This window comes from Numida meleagris, chromosome 2, assembly GCF_002078875.1.
Source record: "Numida meleagris isolate 19003 breed g44 Domestic line chromosome 2, NumMel1.0, whole genome shotgun sequence".
NCBI classification, from domain to species: Eukaryota; Metazoa; Chordata; class Aves; order Galliformes; family Numididae; genus Numida; species Numida meleagris.
Genome location: NC_034410.1, coordinates 142,446,919 through 142,466,105, shown reverse-complemented (window position 1 = coordinate 142,466,105; position 19,187 = coordinate 142,446,919). Strand labels below are relative to the sequence as shown.

At 39.1% G+C, this 19,187-nt stretch overlaps 1 long non-coding RNA gene across 1 annotated transcript in view; it reads right to left on the bottom strand.

Moving 5' to 3' along the window:
- Positions 1–15,926, bottom strand: part of LOC110394631 — a 41,766-nt gene extending 25,840 nt beyond the window's left edge. Inside the window, exon 1 of the long non-coding RNA XR_002435761.1 lies at positions 15,730–15,926. This is a non-coding gene — a long non-coding RNA (uncharacterized LOC110394631). The remainder of the gene's footprint in view (positions 1–15,729) is intronic.

The window sequence follows — 19,187 nt, the reverse complement described above, 5'->3', positions numbered from 1 at the left end:
GCTATTTAACCCAAGTCCTCACAATGGGCAGAGAGCGGAATTTTGTCAACATTTGTATTAAAAGCACACCTTTCTGAATTATAATGAACTTTATGTGTGGGACCTACATGTCAATATGTGCAATGCTTTCTCTTACAAGCCATGCAATACTGTGAAACACATCATGGCAAAGATAGTATTTGAAGGACAATAAAGCAGTAGTTCACCATACTGAATGTTTCCTTGTGAGCAGGAAGACCAAAGCAGGAGATGAAAACAAGACTGGAATGCTTTAGTGAGCTGTGAATCTCACTAACATTGAATAAGGGATGAAGTGAGGAAAAGGAAGTAGATGGATTGTATTCAAACCACTTCAGGCAAAGGAGGGGAGGTAAAGGGTTACAAAAGCAGAAAAAAAACACATGGCAGGCTAGAAAAACATCCTTGGAAACACCACTCCAAGCAGACAATGAGCAAAGCAAGACTGCATTCATTAAGGCAGGGAAAAGGTTGTTTCTAGTAAGAGAGAGAGATAAGGGGAGCCAGAGGATGAGGTTTAGCTATGTGCAGAGATAACAAAGTTTCTGTCAAATGAAACTGCCAAAGTACAGTCTAAATGTGAGGACCTAGTTGCTTTCATTTAGGTATAAGATCTTTCTAGATTAAACCTCCTGTTGGGGGCAGAATAACAAATTAATAGTGATCAAAAAAGAAGTAACTGGAGGTCAACTTCTTCAGGGGAGCTTGGTCATAATTTAGTAGAAGCTCTAGAGCTGGCCATGCTGTGTGTATTCATTGCTAATAATTCAGTATAGAGTAGTGCATTAAAAAAAACACACACAGAGAAAAAAAAGCCTTAATGCACTGTTTCTTAATGCACTTTTATTATTTTCATTCTTCCCCAAAAATATCTTTGGAAGGGAGGCTGAAAACAAGATTTCAGTAAATGCTATGAAACAATGTTTGTAGTTAAAAACACTAAAACAAACAAACAAAAACCCCTACAGAAATCCCAGTATAATCACCACAGAATTTTCCAATATATATTTCCTATCAGATCAAGTCAAAACAATGTTAGAGGTTATGGAGAATAGTAGGTGCAGGGTGAGGACCTTCTAGTCAGTCTTGGAAGTTAAGCTTCCTATATCTCAGGAAAACAGATACCTTTATATCTCTGCTTCTTTCAGAGCAACTGAAACCAGACTGCATGTCACAGAAGAGAAACTAAGGTTTAAGTTTAAAGTGATGATGATGGGGCTGTAAAGGATTTCAGACAATGAACTCATCTACAGACAGAGCCAAGATGATCTCCCCAAATAAAATTCCTCTGTTAGCTGAGATGCCTACATTAGGGACCCATACTGATTCTTTGAATGCATCTGCAAACAAAATATTACTGCTGTATTAAAGTCCCTAAAGACTTAGCCAAGTGTTGAGACTGCAACACAAGAACAGCTTAATAACTCTTTTTCTTATAGCCCATGTACATTAGCTGGCACAAACTATCTCACATGGATCATAATCAAAGATGCCACAGACTTAGTCATAAGAGAACAAAGCTCACTTTGAAATTTAACTATGGCCAGAGACTGGTCTATACTGAATGGTTTACACTGCAGTTGGCAGTGTTACATGCTCAGTCATTACTCTGAAAGAGCGAGCTTTTGTCTCAGAGATGATCAGGACAATCATGTTTTAGTAATGGGAGTGTGTTTACAATCACTGTTTTTCTTATCTCTGGTTAATGTGTTGTACTGATAGTGGTGTGAGGAAAGCCTCTACTGACTTGCGAAGAATACAGAAAGATTGTTGTAAGTTAGCTCAGCAAAGATAAGTCCAAGCAAAGATACTCAAAGACATCACAATGCATGCTTGGATTTGACTGCTCATTACGATGAGTTAAACGCGTATCTTCAAAGTGAAAATCAACTTATCTCTGCTATGTTTCAACCCATAATAGTGTTCAAAATGAAATTTAAATTATGGCAACTCAAGTTATGGCAAAAAAAAAATATGTATTTTAATACATTGACTAATCACAGTCCCGTGAGCTGCAAAAAATATGCAGCTGTGCTTTCAGTTTTGATAAAGGAATTTGAGAATAGGCCTCATGATTTCTGAAACAAATCATCAATTTTTTGGTATATTTGTGACTTTGTTTTCAGTTGACATAAATACATTACTTGTGAATTTTCCAATGGAATGTATGGAGTTGCAATCAGACATTCAACTCAAAGAAGACTTTGATCATGTCTCTTAACTAGATTTTTGTAAGATCTATCATACCAGAGAAAAATATCCCTTGCCTTCCCATCACACCTTATTCATGTCATTGCCTTTTGGCAGTACATACATTTATTAACAACCATTTTCAAGGATGAAGCACAGGAAGAGTAAGATTTCATCAGAAATCTCTGACTAACAGCTTGAGAATTCTCTAGGAATTGAAGCTACTTCTGTTGAACTAGACATTGATGCATTAGTTTCACAAAAAAAAAAAAAGTCAAATATCCCACTAGTTTTATGTTTTTTTGTTGCTCTCTTTTTTAATGCTTTATTAAAAATATTTAAAAAATAAAAGAAGTTGCGCTTGTTCACATTGAGATCTTCATAGGATACATCTTCATGAAAAAACTTTGGGAAGCAAAAATATTGATGAATATTTTTGAAGTCAGAAGGGGAAGATATTGTGATGTTGTTGTAAAAAGAGTAAATTGTAATTTTTTGTTATTGTGAAAACTAGCAGTCCTAAGGGGAATGTAAAAATTCAGTTTACATTGATATGCTCCACTAATGTTACAAGTTTTGAAACTTTTATATAAAATCTCTTAACTTTCACTTTTGTTTCATCTCTGGCAGCCTTTTCTGCCACAGATCTCTGACACAATTGCTACAAGTTTGTTTTGCCTCAAAAACATTTGTGCATTTTCTCTCTATGAGAAATTTCTAAAATGTATAGAGAACGAATGTTCCTACTGAATTAAAGGTACAAATTAATAACACAAGTAAACTAAGAAGCTAATAACATTAATTCAGCCCAGCCAACAAAAGAGGGATGGGGATCTTTATTTTAGCATGAAGAATGACGCTTTTTGCTTTGGATTCTACTGTGACAAAGCAGAGAATCTACCACCTGAGACAGAGGCAAAAAGGAGACAAAGATAAACTTAATCTCCTGTTTATTTTTTTGTGTCTAGAAAGTGGCTTAAGCTCATTTTTACTAACTTCAAGATATATTGACTCCTTTTCTTCATCTTCTCATAAATGCATTTCCTTTACCTTCTTGCATATAGAAGTTCATTTAATTTAATTGTTTTAATTCTCATGGAATGTGGTTGCTGTGGTTTGCTAGTGACAATATCCTGTGGCTTTTGCTAGCTTGCACTTGGCAAACCTCCTTGTGTTCATATCTGCTGATGAAATATGTTGTCTTCGAAGGTCCTAGAGAGAGCTTTCTGTGTCCCCACCCCCAACTTCATTTCAGTTTTTACTGATGTTTTATATTCCCAATGAGATTTGAGACCCAAAGGCTTACAGTTGTCTGCGTTAATTTATTGTCTCTCAGTCCTGAGCATCTCAGTAGTGCCATACACCATGGTAGCAACTTACTGATATCCTGGCTTCCAGTGTGAATTTGCAAATCTGCTTCACTGTTCAATTTTGATGGATTATTGCTAAGTCATGTGGATGACAGGAGATGATATGGGAGAACCAGCATGGCTTCACCAAGGACAAATCCTTCTTGACCAACGCAGTGGCTTTTTATGATGATATAACTGCATCAATGGACAAGGGAAGTGCCACTGATGTCATCTCTCTTGACTTCAGTAAGGCCTTTGACACGGTACCCCACAACATTCTTCTCTCCAAATTGGACAGATACAGATTTGATGGGTGGACTGTTTGGTAGATGAAGAATTGGCTGCAGGATTGAGTCCAGAGAGTGGTGGTCAATAGTTCAATGTCTGGATGGAGATCAGTGATGAGTGGTGTCCCCCAGGGGCCAGTGCTGGGACTGATATTCTTTAATATCTTCATCAGTGACATTAACAGTGGGATTAAGTGTGCCCTCAGCAAGTTTGCTGATGACACCAAGCTGTGGGGTGCAGGTAACACAACAGAGGGATGGGATACCTCTGAGAGGGACCTTGACAGGCTTAAGCAGTGGGCCCAGGTGAACCTCATGAGGTTCAACAAATTCAAGCGTAAGGTCTTGCACCTGGGTTGAGGCAACATCCACTACTAATACAAGCTGGGAGATGAAAGAATTGACCTCAGCCTTGCTGAAAAAGACCTGGAGGTAATGGTGAATGGGAAGCTACGCATGAGCCAGCAATGTGCCCTCACAGCCCAGAAAGGCAATGGTATTCTGGGCTGCATCAAAAGGAACATGGCCAGCAGGGCAAGGAAGGTGATCCTGCCCCTCTACTCTGCCCTGGTGAGGTCTCACCTGGAGTACTGTGTCCAGATGTGGAGTCCTCAGTACAAGGTAGACAGAGACTGCTGGGAGTGCATCCAGAGGAAGGCCACAGAAATGATCCATGGAATGGAACACCTCTCCTCTGAGGACAGGCTGAGAGAGCTGGGGCTGTTCAGCCTGGAGAACAGAAGGCTCTGAGGTGACCTGATAGCAGCCTTCCAATATCTAAAGGGGAGCTACAGAAAAGAAGGAGACAGACACTTTAACATGGTCTTTTGTAACAGAACAAGGGGAAATAGTTTCAAGCTTAAAAAGGGTAGATTTAGGCTGGATATAAGGAAAAAGTCTTTTACAGTGAGGCACTGGCACAGGAGGTTACCCAGAGATGTGGTTGATGCCCCATCCCTGGACACTTCCAAGGTGAGGCTGGATCATGCCCTGGGCAACATGATCTAGCTGTGGATGTCCCTGTTCATTGCAGGGGAGTTGGACCATATCAACTTTAAAGGTCCCTTCCAACTCTAAGGATTCTATGAATCTATGTGTTTTTCTTTCCAACAAGGAGTTGAAAAATAGCTTTTTAAGCAAGGGCATACTGATTATCAACTTTGTTCTTTTATGGTGCCTGAAGGCTTAGAAACATAGTGGTACTTTGTAGCTTTCCAGGGACAGTCTGGCGCACAGGTTCTATTTTGCAATAGAGATGTATTTGTTATTTGATTGTGCTGATGGAAAAAAAAAAAATAGCCAGGAGAAGGGATTAAATTTTCTTTTTTTTTCCAAATAAAAATTTATTCATCTTGCTTCCGTATGTTTCTGTCCAGTTATAGAACAGGACTTCAGTATTCACAGTTCAGCTTTGCTGACTTAGATCAAGAATTAGCATTACCTCTCCTATCTCTTAATATCCCCTTCTAGTGAGCTTGCATCCCTGTTGGAGGGTTTATCTTTTCCCAGGTGGGTAAATTCTGCTGAGCATGCAGTGAGACTTATTACTGCAAATGCCCGCTGCAGAGATTTTTGGCAAACCCCAAGGCCTAGCTCATCTAAGACTCCTCCATTAGAATGCAATGTAGTGAACAGCTTAGCAAAAAAGAAATTGCAGACTCTTTTTGTTGTTAGCAATCTTTTGCCTTACCCTGGAGCAGACCATGCTTGGGCTCTGAACTTCAGTCACTGTTGTAATTATCGTGGAGTGTTGGGTATCTCTTAAAAATTTTTTGCGAAATTAGTTTTGAGACACAGAGGAAATTCCATATCCCAATATTGCTATAGCCTAGCAGAAGGTACCACCACATTACTGCAGCACTGCAATACAGGTGCTCTGAATACTTGAGATACATTACGTTTTGAGGTTCACGTTTGACTAGTCCCTCATTTCTTTATTTCTTTTCCACAGATTAATCCCTTCACATCTCCAGAAGGATCTCTAACCCATCTATGCTATTCACACTACCGATAAGCTATTGCTGTTTCAGGAACTTTATATTTGAACAAATCAAAACCAATTTAAAATTATGAAGAGTGGAAATAAAAACAGAACTCAAGACAAACTATGTGCTCTGCCATTAGCAGTCAGCCTTTGCTACTCACCTTCCTCTGTTTCTCTAGGCATCTGTCTAGGGCATTCCTCTCGTGAGGCCTACCAAGCTTGTCAAATATGGTTAACTCTCCAAATGTGTTGCTCATTCCCCAGTAGCAATGCCGCTAAGCAGCTAGCAAAAATGGATCTCTTCATTTTGTTCACTCTTTGAGGGATACTCATTAATGGCCAGATTTTGGAGGGCTACACACTCACAAATCCTGTCTGAAGCTGGTGGGAGAAGTGTAGCTGCCCTGCTGAGAAAACTAGTCTTCCTTAATTTCTAAGAACAGTTGTCATATTCAACTGTATAGAGCCCTGAAGGCATTGTCCAAAATACAATCCTAAGTGAAAGAGATGAGAAGAGAGGGAAAAAAAAAACACTCATTTTCTTCCATTGGCTTCTGTTATTCATATTCAGGAGTACATTGATAACTGACAGATTTATTGATTCTTTCTTTTGCCAAGTTCAGGCTTTCATATAGAAGAGGGAATATGTTTCAAAAGGCACAGAGTCATTCTGAAAGCATGAAAAGTGGCAGTATGTATGCTTAAAAGCAGTAGAACTCAATGTGCTAAATTAAAAAACAAACAAACAAACTGAATTTTAAACAGAGAATTGCCTTTTAAGTGCACTTCAGAAACTTGACCTACTGTTTAAAAACCATGCTACAAGCTATTGTCTTGAGAGAATCTTGCTTTCATCCTTAAAGGAGAAAAACATAAGATGAAATCACAGACAACACCTATAGGACAAAGAATTGTTGAGAATAGTGGGAAGAAAAATCAAAAAACTTATATGTATACAACTGAATAAACAATCAATTTTATGTTCTTTCAAGACATCTCAGACAATCATTTCGTCCAAAGTTGGAGTATTGTCATCATTAGTTGCATGTGACTAGTTTTATACCTTTACCTGCTTTGAAGGAATTTCATTGAACCAAAAAAAACAAACCAAAACAAAAAAGCAAACTCAAGCCCCAACCAGTCTGGTTTTGTTATCTGTAATTTTAAAGAGAAAAGCAGAAAACATGATATATAAGGACTATGCTGGAGACTACTGAGGAAAATGGTGCATCTTGAGATAGTATGTACAGAATTGATGCCTTATCTTAGAAAGGACATTTCAGACATCAAATGAATGCAAAGATGTATGAGGACTCTGTTAGAGTGCTGGAAGTTGTCTACTCTTAAGAAAAGCTATGAAGTTTAATACTGTAAAACAGCAACAAAAATATTTAATAGTCTAGAGGAAGTAGATTAAGACCTTTGTGTTTTTCCCACACCTGAACATTTGGACCAATGTGCAATCAATGAAACTATCAAGAAGTTTAAATTCAACCAAGAGAGATGTTATTTTCCACACAATTCGTGATTAAGCTATACAAACTCCTGAGAGTAGCAGTGAAAGAGAATTAGAAAGGGATTAGATGTTTGTACATGGATAACAAGAGACTCAGCAGTGTTGGTGGTAAATGTTTTGGAGCTAATCATAAATCCAGTGCTTTGACACCTGGAAGGCTGATAGAAATCAAGTGAGATTGATCAAACTTTTCCCCTGTGAGTTTTACGTGTGTCATCTTTGGGAACCTATAATACTAGGGAGGTGAAACATACCATAATAAATGTATCTCTTCTCTGACCCAGGATGTTAATTTGGGATACCAGGCAGAAGTGTTTTAGCCTTTCAGCTAAGAGTTCAAATACAGTTCTGCAAACAATGTGAATTAAGTAGGCACCCAAAATTAAACACTTGTCTAAATGTGTTCTATAAGAATGCTTTCGCTGTCGAGAAAATGTTCCTGTTCATAAAATGTCATGGAAAGAAACCGTACAAAATGAAGTCAGCATGAATTTGAAGGTTTTTTTTCCCATTGAGCATTCTAAAGCTTTTTCCCAGTGCATATTCAGCCCTGATACATTTAGAGAACAATGCAAGCTTCTCTCAAGTTTCTTCCACTTAGAAAAATGTTGTCACTGCTGTAGTGGTCTTTCCATCACAACTTCTTGTCTGTATCCCTAGGTGTCTTTGTTGTTTTTACAATGGCTTGCAAACTCTTGAGCTACATTCTGAACAGATCTGCATAACATAAGCATTTGCCTGCATCAAGGAAAAAAATTCAAATGACCTGTAAATATCTATGTCTCTTTCAGTTGGGGGGAAAAAAAAACAAACAACCCTAATATCCTGACAACCTAATGCAATTTTTGTATGTGTGTGTGTGTGTATCTAATTTACTGTCATTAATCTTGCTGACCCACCTCTACTTCTATGTGCGTTGTCTTTATGAAAATATCAATGATCACTCTGAGAGCTCAGATTTCCAATTAACCTAGCTGGCCCCTTATGTTTGGTATTGTCTGGATTGTGTGGGACAGTAAAAGAACAGCTCTAAGCTCTGTACTTGGTTGATACGTGTATTTTCAGAGAGATTAGGCCTGAGCTTTTTTGTTTTGATTTGGTTTTTGGTTTCTTTTTTCTCCATTCACACAACACTTAATACAACAGTTATAGGCTGAACAATGTACAAGTACACATATAACCTTTTTTCTAGAAAGTATAAAGAAAAAGCAAAATACAAGATGCACTCTGTTGTGTTTCTGGATGGACAATGAATTTCTTAGATAGTATATTTTTTAGTTTCAAAAAAAAGAGAAGAAAATTTCCTCAATGTATCTTTTCTAAATAGCAAGGTTCATATTCCCTTTTTAACAGACTCATAAAGGGAATGGTAACAGTGCTATTTCAGCCTTTACCAACATCTAAATCTTTCTAAATAATTCAATAAAAATCGTAGCTACAGGGAATCGTAATAGTTGATGAAGGAAAAAATAGATATTTCATGCAAAAGAATGAGGGCCACAATTTCTCATGTTTTCCAGACACATTCACTGTTGTTCACTACAAACAAAACTGCAGAGCACAACTTCACTCATACTGAACAAGTAGTGCAATTCTAGCTTCAGAAAGTTAAGATCAGAAGATATTTGGAACAGACATTATGAAAAGTTTCAAAACATACAACTGGAGGAGCATGCTATGAGTTTAATGTTCATCCATATACACCTTTTATGTAAGCATTTCAGTAAGATTTCCTTGGTTTATTGTACCTCATATGCCACCCAGTTTCTTTGACCTTTTAGTGTAATTAACAAACTATCAGAGAATCATAGAATCTTTTTAGTTGGAACGAACCCTTAAAGGCCATCTAGTCCAACTCCTCTGCAATGAACAGGGACACCTACAGCTACATCAGGTTGCTCAGAGCTCTATCCAGTCCAGACTGACCTTGAGTGTCTCCAGGGACAGGGCACCCACCACCTCTCTAGGCAACATGTTCCAGTGCCTCACCACCCTTATTGTAAAAAGCTTCTTAGCTTCTTCCTTATATCCAATCTAAATCTCCCCTCTTAAAGTTTGAAACCATTTCCCCTTGTCCTATCACCTTTTCCCCTTGTCCTATCAAACTTCGGAAGTGTGCTGTGTTCTTGATCACATTCTGAATGTTTGCTTGCTGTTGGGGTCAGAGGAGGTGAACATTAGTCAAATAAAAATATTGTACCAAAATAATTGGATCAATTCTATGTAGTTTGTCTTATCATAATCCTTTCAACTTGCTGAAGTTGTGCCTTCCAAAGGATAATAGACCGTAAAAAGGCTATTTTTTTCCATTGAAAAGGTTAAATAAATAATCAAAGGAATGAGCAATACTGCAGCACACTCTAACATTATGCAATCAGTGTGACTGATGTGATTTATCAGTCTTTTACAACTCCTTTTGCTGCCAAAGGGACTGTTCCATGAAAACTATTCTGCAAAGTGGGAAAGATGATGTTTAGGTATGTCTTATTTTTATGATATGCATCAATGTAGATTCACTAAATTTATAGGAAAAGGCAGACACAATCATCTGCCTTTTTCTTGTTTCACACTTGTTTTCCACTGGGGTTCCCTGCCTGGGGACCATGCCCCCTTTTTTCCCCCTGAACCACTAATCTAGAAGCCCAGATTTGTATGCCTGCAAGGAACACAATTGTTTTCCTCACTATATGTTCAATATTTAACATGTAACATTCAGCACTGTGTTAAAACGTTCAATAGACTATATATTATTCAATAGTGTATGTTAAATAAGCAGCAATTTAAGAGCCGTTTATATAAATGGACCTGATTACATAACATTTCCTTGCTTCATTGTAGGTTCATTATTTCTTTTAATTCTTTCATTATTTGATTAAGTTTAAAGTCAAGCACTTTCCCATCCAGGACACTTCTAGCATTGACCTCCTTTCTCCTAGATAAGTACAAATGTGCAGTTAGTACCTAGCTTGAGTGTGTAATGCATGCAAAATTAATAGATGGGCAAAATCTGCTTGAGTGTTACAAAACAAGGACAAATTAATGTGCTGTTTCTTCTTTTTTTTTTTCACTCCATATTATTTCCTACTGAGATTTAGAGACATTTTTGCAGAGTTGTCTTTAATAAATGAGGGTAGAGGATTCATATTTGCTAGGACATATTAATTACTTACATATTCTCAGATCCTAATGTTATTTATCTCACAAGAGCAGAAGTCCACACAAGGCTGATTTGTTGTGCAAGTACATACTAAGAGTAATGTATCCTCAATGAACCATAGGGTTCACGACTGTCTAAATCCAGAGAAATGCCAGAGAACAGCAGCACAATTTTCCTGTTATACATTAACTAGAGATTGAAGTATGACAAAAAATCTGGGGCCAGTTTTTTCAAGATGTCTTGTTGTTTCACTCCCATTTAAATTAATGTGATTTAGGTGCCAAAATTGTCTATTGGTGTTATTTAAAAACCTATTTCTTGGGTAGAGTCAAAAACTGCACTTGAGTTTGCTAATGTCAGTTTCAGCATCACTATGGGATATACAAGCATGGGATTCCTTTGGTGACTATAAACAATAATACTAACCATCCCACCACCAGCACCAAACCTAGAGCTGCTATGATATGATTCCTAAAGAAGAGAGATGGCTGCTAGCACTTCCATATTTTCCTGCAGCAGCAGAAATTCAATCTAACAACGTCCTCTGAGATCAGAGGAAGATGACAATGTCTAGTGGAATTAAGAGAAGCAATTTTTTTCCTCTCTTCAATCCATGACAATTCTTATAAATCTTGCCTGGGAAAAACCACTGTTCTTGGATTCCTGGAAATCATCTTGTAATTTCCAACCTAAATGTATTTCTGAACATTTTATATCCAATTGATCTTCTACTAATATCATGCTTTAAGTTAGCTAACGCTTTGACTATCTTGACATTCATCTTTTACAAGCTTAAGAAACTGTGTTCTTTCTTGTCCTTTGTACTTCTACGCCAAGTCAAGATTTTTGTGAATTCTTGTCCCTCAGTGATCTCAGCTGACATTTTTCTGCGCCTGTTTCCATTTAAGTTCATTTCTTTTGAAAAGCATAGAATCATTTGAGTTGGAAGGGACCCTTAAAGGCCATCTAGTTCAACTCCTCTGCAATGAACAGGGACACCTACAACTATACCAGGCTGCTGAGAGCCCCATCCAGCCCGACCTTGAATGTCTCCAGGGTTTTCCACGACCTCTCTGGACAACCTGTTCCAGTGCCTCACCATCCTTATTGTAAAAAGCTTCTTCCTTATATCCAATCCAAATCTCCCCTCTTCAAATTTGAAACCATTTCCGCTTGTCCTATCACAGACTCTGCAAAAGAGTCTGTCCCCTTCTGTCCTATAGCCCTTGGCCCTCTCAACCTACCTTGCTGGCTGTGCTGCTTTTGATGCAGCCCAGGATACCGTTACCCTTCTGGGCTGTGAGGTGCCACGTCAAAGGCTTTAATAAATCCAGGTAGATGCAGTTAGAATATAATAGAAGGCTAGTAGGTTGGCCAGGCAGGGTTTGCCCTTGGTGAAGCCATGCTGATTGTCTCATATCACCTCCATCTCTTCCATGTGCCTTAGCATAGCTTCCAGGAGTAACTGTTCCATGATCTTTCCTGGCATAAAGTGAGGCTGACAGGTCAGTAGTTCTCTGGGTTGTCCTTTCTGTGCTTCAAAAAAATTGATTCTATATTGCCTTTTTTCTAGTCACCAGCACCTTCACCTGACCACCATGACTTTTAAGATATCATTGAGAGTGGCTTAGAGACTACATCAGTCAGTTCCCTCAAGACTATGAGACAGATGCCTAGAAATGTAAAAGAAATTGAGGCCAAAATTCCATCCCAGATAAAAACAACTAAAACTAAAATTTGTCATGTATACATTTTACACTCAGAGCTTGGCAAGCACCATGAGTTAGCTTTGTCTTTGGCCTTACTGTGAGGCTCGTGGGTCTGAGTTCTTACATCTGCACAAAGGAAGCTCTGTGGAGACAGGCCAAGATGAGGTGCTGTTTGTTGGATGAGGAAAACAGATTTCAGCATGGGTAAAGGAGGCACAGAGTGAGGAGGCCTTGAGTGAGGGAGAAGCAGGAGAGGGGCCCTAGGATGGAGGATTAGGAGGGCAAGAGGGGATCCAGGCCCACAACAGGGATTTTTCCCACTAAGGCTTACACACCACAGAGATGACCATGTTGCCTGGTTCTTATAAGGCCCCTCTGAATGATTTCCAAAGGATTGCAAGTACCACTATTGTTTTATCAAGGAGGAAATGGCACCTGTTGTGGACGCAGTTGATGTGACATTTTCAGCCTGCCTGAAGGTCTATCATGCTGATGCTGTGTTTCTTCTCAATTGCCAGAGGGCCAAAGAGAAGAGTTTTGACTTTCCTAGTAGGCCTAGAACAGAAAGGAAGCACCAAGATTGCAGACTGTGTTTTTGCAAGCTGATGAGAGCCAGCTCTAAGCTGGAGACCATATAACATGGATACATATGGTTTTACCCAAATTACTAAATCCAGAGAGCCCTTGAGATTTATTACTTCAGGCTTTGAGCCACACTAATGCAGCTGTATGTCTGTGCCTATACCGTCAGCCAGCAGAGACTGGCTATTTTTGTTTTCTCTGCCTGCATAAATCCACAAGATATATTCTGGGAGATCCTGAACTGAGGTTTACCAGAAAAAAATTGTTGCTTGAAGAATAGCATTTTTTTTTTTCAGCATTTGGAAGAAAACAGCTTCCCCAAATATTGAGGTACATTCTGCATAGCACTAAATGTGTGTATGTGAGACATTGCAGTGTCTGTATTTGCATTTATGCTGAGAGAGCAGTGCTGCACAAGGAGGTGCGTACTGAGATATTCTGAATTACAGCAGTCTGCTAGACTTCTGGTGGAGAGAAGAGACATGTCAAGGATGTGCAAAAGAGCATGCTTGCTTTATCCCAGGTGTGATTCTGAGCTTTCTGTGAGGTTGTGATTGACTTTTTAGAAAGAGTATTTGTCCAGGCTGTCCTGTGATGAGGGTGAATTGTCTCAGTTCCCTATGGGATTCCTGCTTCTGGTAGCACTTGGGAGATAAATCTTCCAATGTGCATAAATGTGCTTATAGCTTCTGATGTGCTTGTGACTGCATCTGTATCAGAAACTGCTAGCAGGTAGGAGCAATAGAAATCTCATCTTCTCTCTCAAATATAGGAAACTCAATGTATGAGGTTGTAGGATTAGGAACACATCTGTGTTTGCAGGGGGTGGACAAATGTGGCTTCTGGCTGGAGCGAGGAAGTGTAATGTGAAATGGGTGCCAAGCAAGTGAGAGTCTCCTTGGTGATGGGTTGATAGTTGGACTAGACTATCTGAATGATCTTTTCCAACCTTAATGATTATACGTTTCATATTTAATGTGCAACCATTTAGTCCTGGATGTTTTGGCGGATGTAGCTCAGATGTGCTTGCATTATCAGCATGCATACAAAGGTGTGAAAGATCCTTGTAGTTTGGCCTACAATAGAGCTCCTGATGTCTGTAGAGTTATTGCCATGAACTGTTTCCCATCAGCTGCAGGAAGCATAGAAGCAACTGTCCTTCAGCCTGGAAATTTGGATTCTTTCCATTAGCTTTCCTGCTTTGGTTCTCAAAGAATACTTAAGAGAGAACAAAATTCTATGTAATTATGATTACTCGTGTAGATATCTAAAGTTAGAATAATCTCAGTTAATTATATAATGTAAAAAGAGAGAGTACAAATTATTAAAAAATATATATGTTCGTGACTGAATGAGCAGTAAACTTGATGGTTTGCTTCTAGTCTGCCCTCTAGTGTTCAGAACACTGTATCCTCTGGTGCTTATACACCTTCAAGGACTTTATTATAAACACAGGAAAGGAAAAAGGAAAGGAATTGGAATAAAGGTGGTGGGTTAGTCACATTAGAGGAAAAGGAGAAAAAGGTACGTGGGAAAACTGATCAACAGCTCCAATCACATCTCAAATTTCTTAGTCTTTTAAAAAATAAAGCTGAGAAAATCTTTTTATGTGTGCAAAATAATGGGGGAAAAAGGCATTTTTAGATATGTTTTTCCTTGTGATTGAAATAGGAACTTAAAAGTACCTGACATTTAGAACATCAAAAATACAAATTTGAAAATAGTTTCGAAAACCATTCTGTCTTAGGTGCAACAGAGATCACCTTTTACAAGCAACATTGTGTCGTTCCTCAAAATTTTTTTAGATCTGCAAATCCAATAGGAAGAGGGATATCAAATGCCAAAGTATTATCCAGTGCTAGAAGCATGAACTGGAACTTTGTTTGTACTAAATATGTACTAAAACCGTATGGAACTAGTGCAGTTATGTAAAACCCAATTTTGTGTTTGTGTGTTTATATAGAAGAGCACACACATTTACCTGTGTATCAGTACGCTGTTATGGACTGAACTATACTTTCTGTGTGTTAGGAAATATGCATAAAATATGCAGATTTTTTCATAGATTACGTATATATAATTCCAGATTGTTAAAACATGAGGAACTGGAAAACTACAACATCTACATTGTTTCTGCAGATTCTGGAGGAGGAAGATACCCTGACCTGAGCAGGCCGGGTATCTTCGTGCAGACGGTCTAAATGACCCCATCAGGGTTTTCCTGCACCAGCACTGGGAGGGAAGTTCCTGCAGCAGGTCGAATGCACATAGTCCTAGATTTGTCAGTCTCCCATTTCACTCTATTTGCTCAATGTGTAAATCACTTCCAACTGCTTTTCGGGTGGCATGTCATTATTCTGCATCCATCCTGACCCTGCTTGTTCCTTGCGTTACAGCTGTAGCTCAGCAACAAATTTATTGATGTTCACCCTGAAGTGAGTAATGGCACTATTTGGTTATAAAACACAGTACACCAAAAATGATCCCAATTTTGTTTCAAGCAAAAATATGTGTGTGGGAGATATTTGGCCACATTATTGAGTATGTTTCTGCCTCGAAAGGAAAGGAGGAGCCTGTGCAACATAATCAGGGGTTGAAAAACTTCTCATAAGTTATTCGCCCCTTTATGGCCAGTGATGTGCAACATGGAATATGCTGAGATTTCTGTTAAGACATGGGGCTTGTCCTGGATTTGTGTTGTGGTCACTCAAGCATAAAGTCTCTGTTTTGCTGTGCTAAAACCTAAACACTACAGGCTGGTTTTGGCTGTTCATGCAGATGTCAGGAAACAATGCTGACTCCTAATTAAAGCACAGAGGGGATATAAGTATTCCTTGTCCCATGCAGCAGGGCAAAGAGAGGTATATTTTGTGATGAGAACTGGACAAAGCAACAGATCACTTTTCAAGAGGCAAGCTACCAGAAATGTCTTACCTGCTTTCTACCTTCATTTCTCCCTCCTTTATCTTCTATCATGCTCTCATATCTGGGTGCTGGCCGTGAACTGGGTCAAGTAGGCTTTCAGGGTAGAAAGACATGTTTACTTTTCCCTTTATATTGAAGAGAGTGAGTCTCTCTCTTGCCCCATTTAATTTCAGAGCTGAGTAATGAAGCCAAAGCTATTGCTGTGTTCGTGACTGGAAAAAAAAAGGAAAAAAAAAAAGACCATGATGTAATGCTCTGATAAATTCAGTGATTATCTTTAGCATTCTGTAGTTCCCCTTTATATTGGTTTGACATATACCTGCTGTGCCAATCTGTTAGCCAGAATGACTGTCGTCACTGAGAAGTACGCATGCATGTTATCTCTCTGTCTTTCCCTTTCACAGTGAATGTAATGCAGGTCACTAAGAGAAGATCTGGAAAAAAAGGGAGAGAGAATTCTGCAGTGAGCCAAATAATAAGTTTCCTAACGTAATGCAGGAGGTCATCTCCCTGCTGAGTGTGGTCAGCTGTGGAATCAGCTAAGATTGCTTAAAGTTTGTCTGGTTTAGAAAACCTCCAGGGATGGAATCTGCACAATCTCTTCGGACAGAAAGTTCCACTGACTGACTGTCTTTATGGAGAAAAGCCTTGAGTCTCTCTTATTTAAGCTTATACCTGTTATTTCTTGTTATATAGTTCCACCCTTGCTATATGATTCTACCTTCCCTTGTAGACAGGGGGGAGATGGTGAGCCTCTTGACAGTGCCTCCGAAGCAATCTCCTCTGCAGGCTAAACAAGTCCTTATACTTATTCTGTGTTCACTGGGCAAGTGTTTCAGATCTCACCATCTTGGTGGCCCCATATTGCACTTGCTCCAGTTTGTCCATGCTCTTATTGTGCTGTGGGAACCAAAACTAGGGTGGTGGAGTCTGAAGAGTGCTGAGAAGAGGCAGATAATCCTCCTCCTAGGTCTGCAAGTTGTGCTCTTGTTGTTTCAATCCAGGAGGCTGATTGCATTTGCTATTTGCTGTCAAGTCTTACATTCAGTTTGCTGTCCACCAGAACCCCCAGGGCCTCTTCTGCAAAGCTGCTCCTCAGACTGTAAGCTGTGGTCTCTGTGGTTTCCAGGGTTTCTTCCTTCCCAGACTCCTGTAGGAAATGAGTAACTCCGAGGATACAGCAGTGTTTGCATTGGCCATGTTTTGCAGTTCTCCTCATTGATTGCTTGCTGGATCTATATGTAAACAAGATGCTTTCTCCTCAGGCTATGATATGGTTTCCAGGACTGAACTACATCTCTGTTGCTGGGGGAAGACTACTACCGGGTGCCTCATGCTCCCACTTATGCTTTCAGCTGTGGTGTGTACACATAAAGTATCCTACTTGAACTTCTGTGATGGGGAAGAGCATAATGTATATTCTGAAGACATAGATATTCTGAAGGGCTCTGGGTCTCATTATTGTTAGAGCAGGTTGGATTTTTTGCTGGCTGGGGTGGGATGTAGCAGGGGGAACAAAAACATGTTTCTCTTTCTCCCCCTGCCACCGATAGAGAACACAGAGCTCCTCTCCTTCTGTCACATGTATGTCCAGCCTCTGCAGTCATCCCCTGTATTCTGACCATGCCAAACTGTATAAAGTGTATTGCAGCTGTTCATCAAGAATAACATATTGGTATCAATATCCAGGCTGTGTGGTCTCAATGTTAAAGATGTGCAGTGAGAGGGTGCTACGTTGCTGTCACCCTGGATTAGCTCCATCTCCACAGCTGCTCAGCTTTTGTCATCCTCACTGAGGTAAACCTGTTGGAAGTGTGTATTGTCACTGACTCATGTTGTGATCTGGTCTACAGAGGCATTCTGACAACGTAAGAGGAGAAAATGTATTTGAATTTTGTATCTATGGACTTCAAGATAAATCCTGTGCTACAGCAAATCCATGAAGCCCTCTAATTGCTCTCTGATCCTGTGCTTTAACTCTTGCTTTAGACTTAGAGTACTTCTCATTCTCTCTTCAATAAATAATAAGCTGTAAGATGATCAGCAGATGTCTACACAGATATTAAGATATGGTTCTGTGATTTTTTTACATGAGGTAGTATCTTTCACTTTTCTTTGAACTGTCATGGACTAAAGAGGCTCATATAGCTTGTGCAGCCTCCCCTGTAAACACTTAATGTTCAGATTATCTTTAAGGTGAAGCACACTTGTTTTATAACCACTGTTAGGTCTTGCATGCAAAGAGAGAAAGTTAAGTCTACAAGTTATAGTTCATTTTGGCTTATCTTGTTCAATTTTTCCAGCCACCCAGGATACAGGTGAGAATTAGTCCTTTAGCACTATGTACCATGGTCTATGGGATTTCAGATTTCAAGACTGAGATTCAGAAAACGTCCTCTGAATTTAAGGCAATTTTCTGCCTCCAATCCTCGATTTATATAGTCGAGTTCAAAAACTGCAAGGCCCTTCAAGAAGTCCAGGGGTACTAAAGTCCCACTGTTCTACACAAACTGTTTATTTGCTGTCCACCCAAAACATCCTAGTATTTTCTTTGATTTTCCAGGTAATTTTTACCCTGGGAATAACAAAGAAGATGAAAGTAGACATCAAAGGAAAAGCTCTCCTGAAATGAATCAGTGGCTACTTTATCTACAAAATGGTCACGGAGCACTCCTGGAATCTTATCCCCAACATCTGATTATTCCCTAGACTTTGTGGCGCATGCACTTGCTATAATACTCAGCTATGGCTATGTAAGCATGGGCCAGACATTTGCCTGAGTTCATTCAGGGACAAGGAAGAGCAGAAATATAATTCAATTTAACACCAGAAACACACTATTATTTTTCTATTATTTTTTTAAGTAAGATCTCATGGAATTTGAGTCATTTATTCAGTGAAAGAAGTCTCTCAACCATTAACAGCTGTGAAAGGTTTGGTTTGATCAGTTTGACCTGATCTCAGCTTTATGGTATACATCCTCATAATGCGTTTTTGGTTACGAGTTCATTGCTCCTCTCTATCATTCCCTAGAGTACTCTATTGAAGTTAAAAACTTGCTAACTTGCTTTGCACGGTAGGATTCGAGGCTTCATTCTTCCTAATAACTCAAGAGAGAAGAAATGAATATAAGGTAAAGAGGGAGAATCAGTAGTTATGTACTTCTTTCTTCTTGTACAGATAGAAGTAGATTCACTTAAGCAATGTACTCCTGCATTTACATTACATTTACACTACCTGTGCCAATTGTTCCAAAACAGTCTGTAAAGTAGAAACACTCCAAAAGTTGTTACATTGAACTCCTTCCATCATGTGATGCTATGAATCCCGAAAGCCATTGTGAATATGAGGTAAGGCAGTTTCTACTAGCAGCTTCTAGCATTAACAGAGTTGGCTGGTACACTGAAAAATAGCCTCTTCTATTTTTGTTACAATGGATGCTATAAAGATGTGGTTGAAAGCCGAAA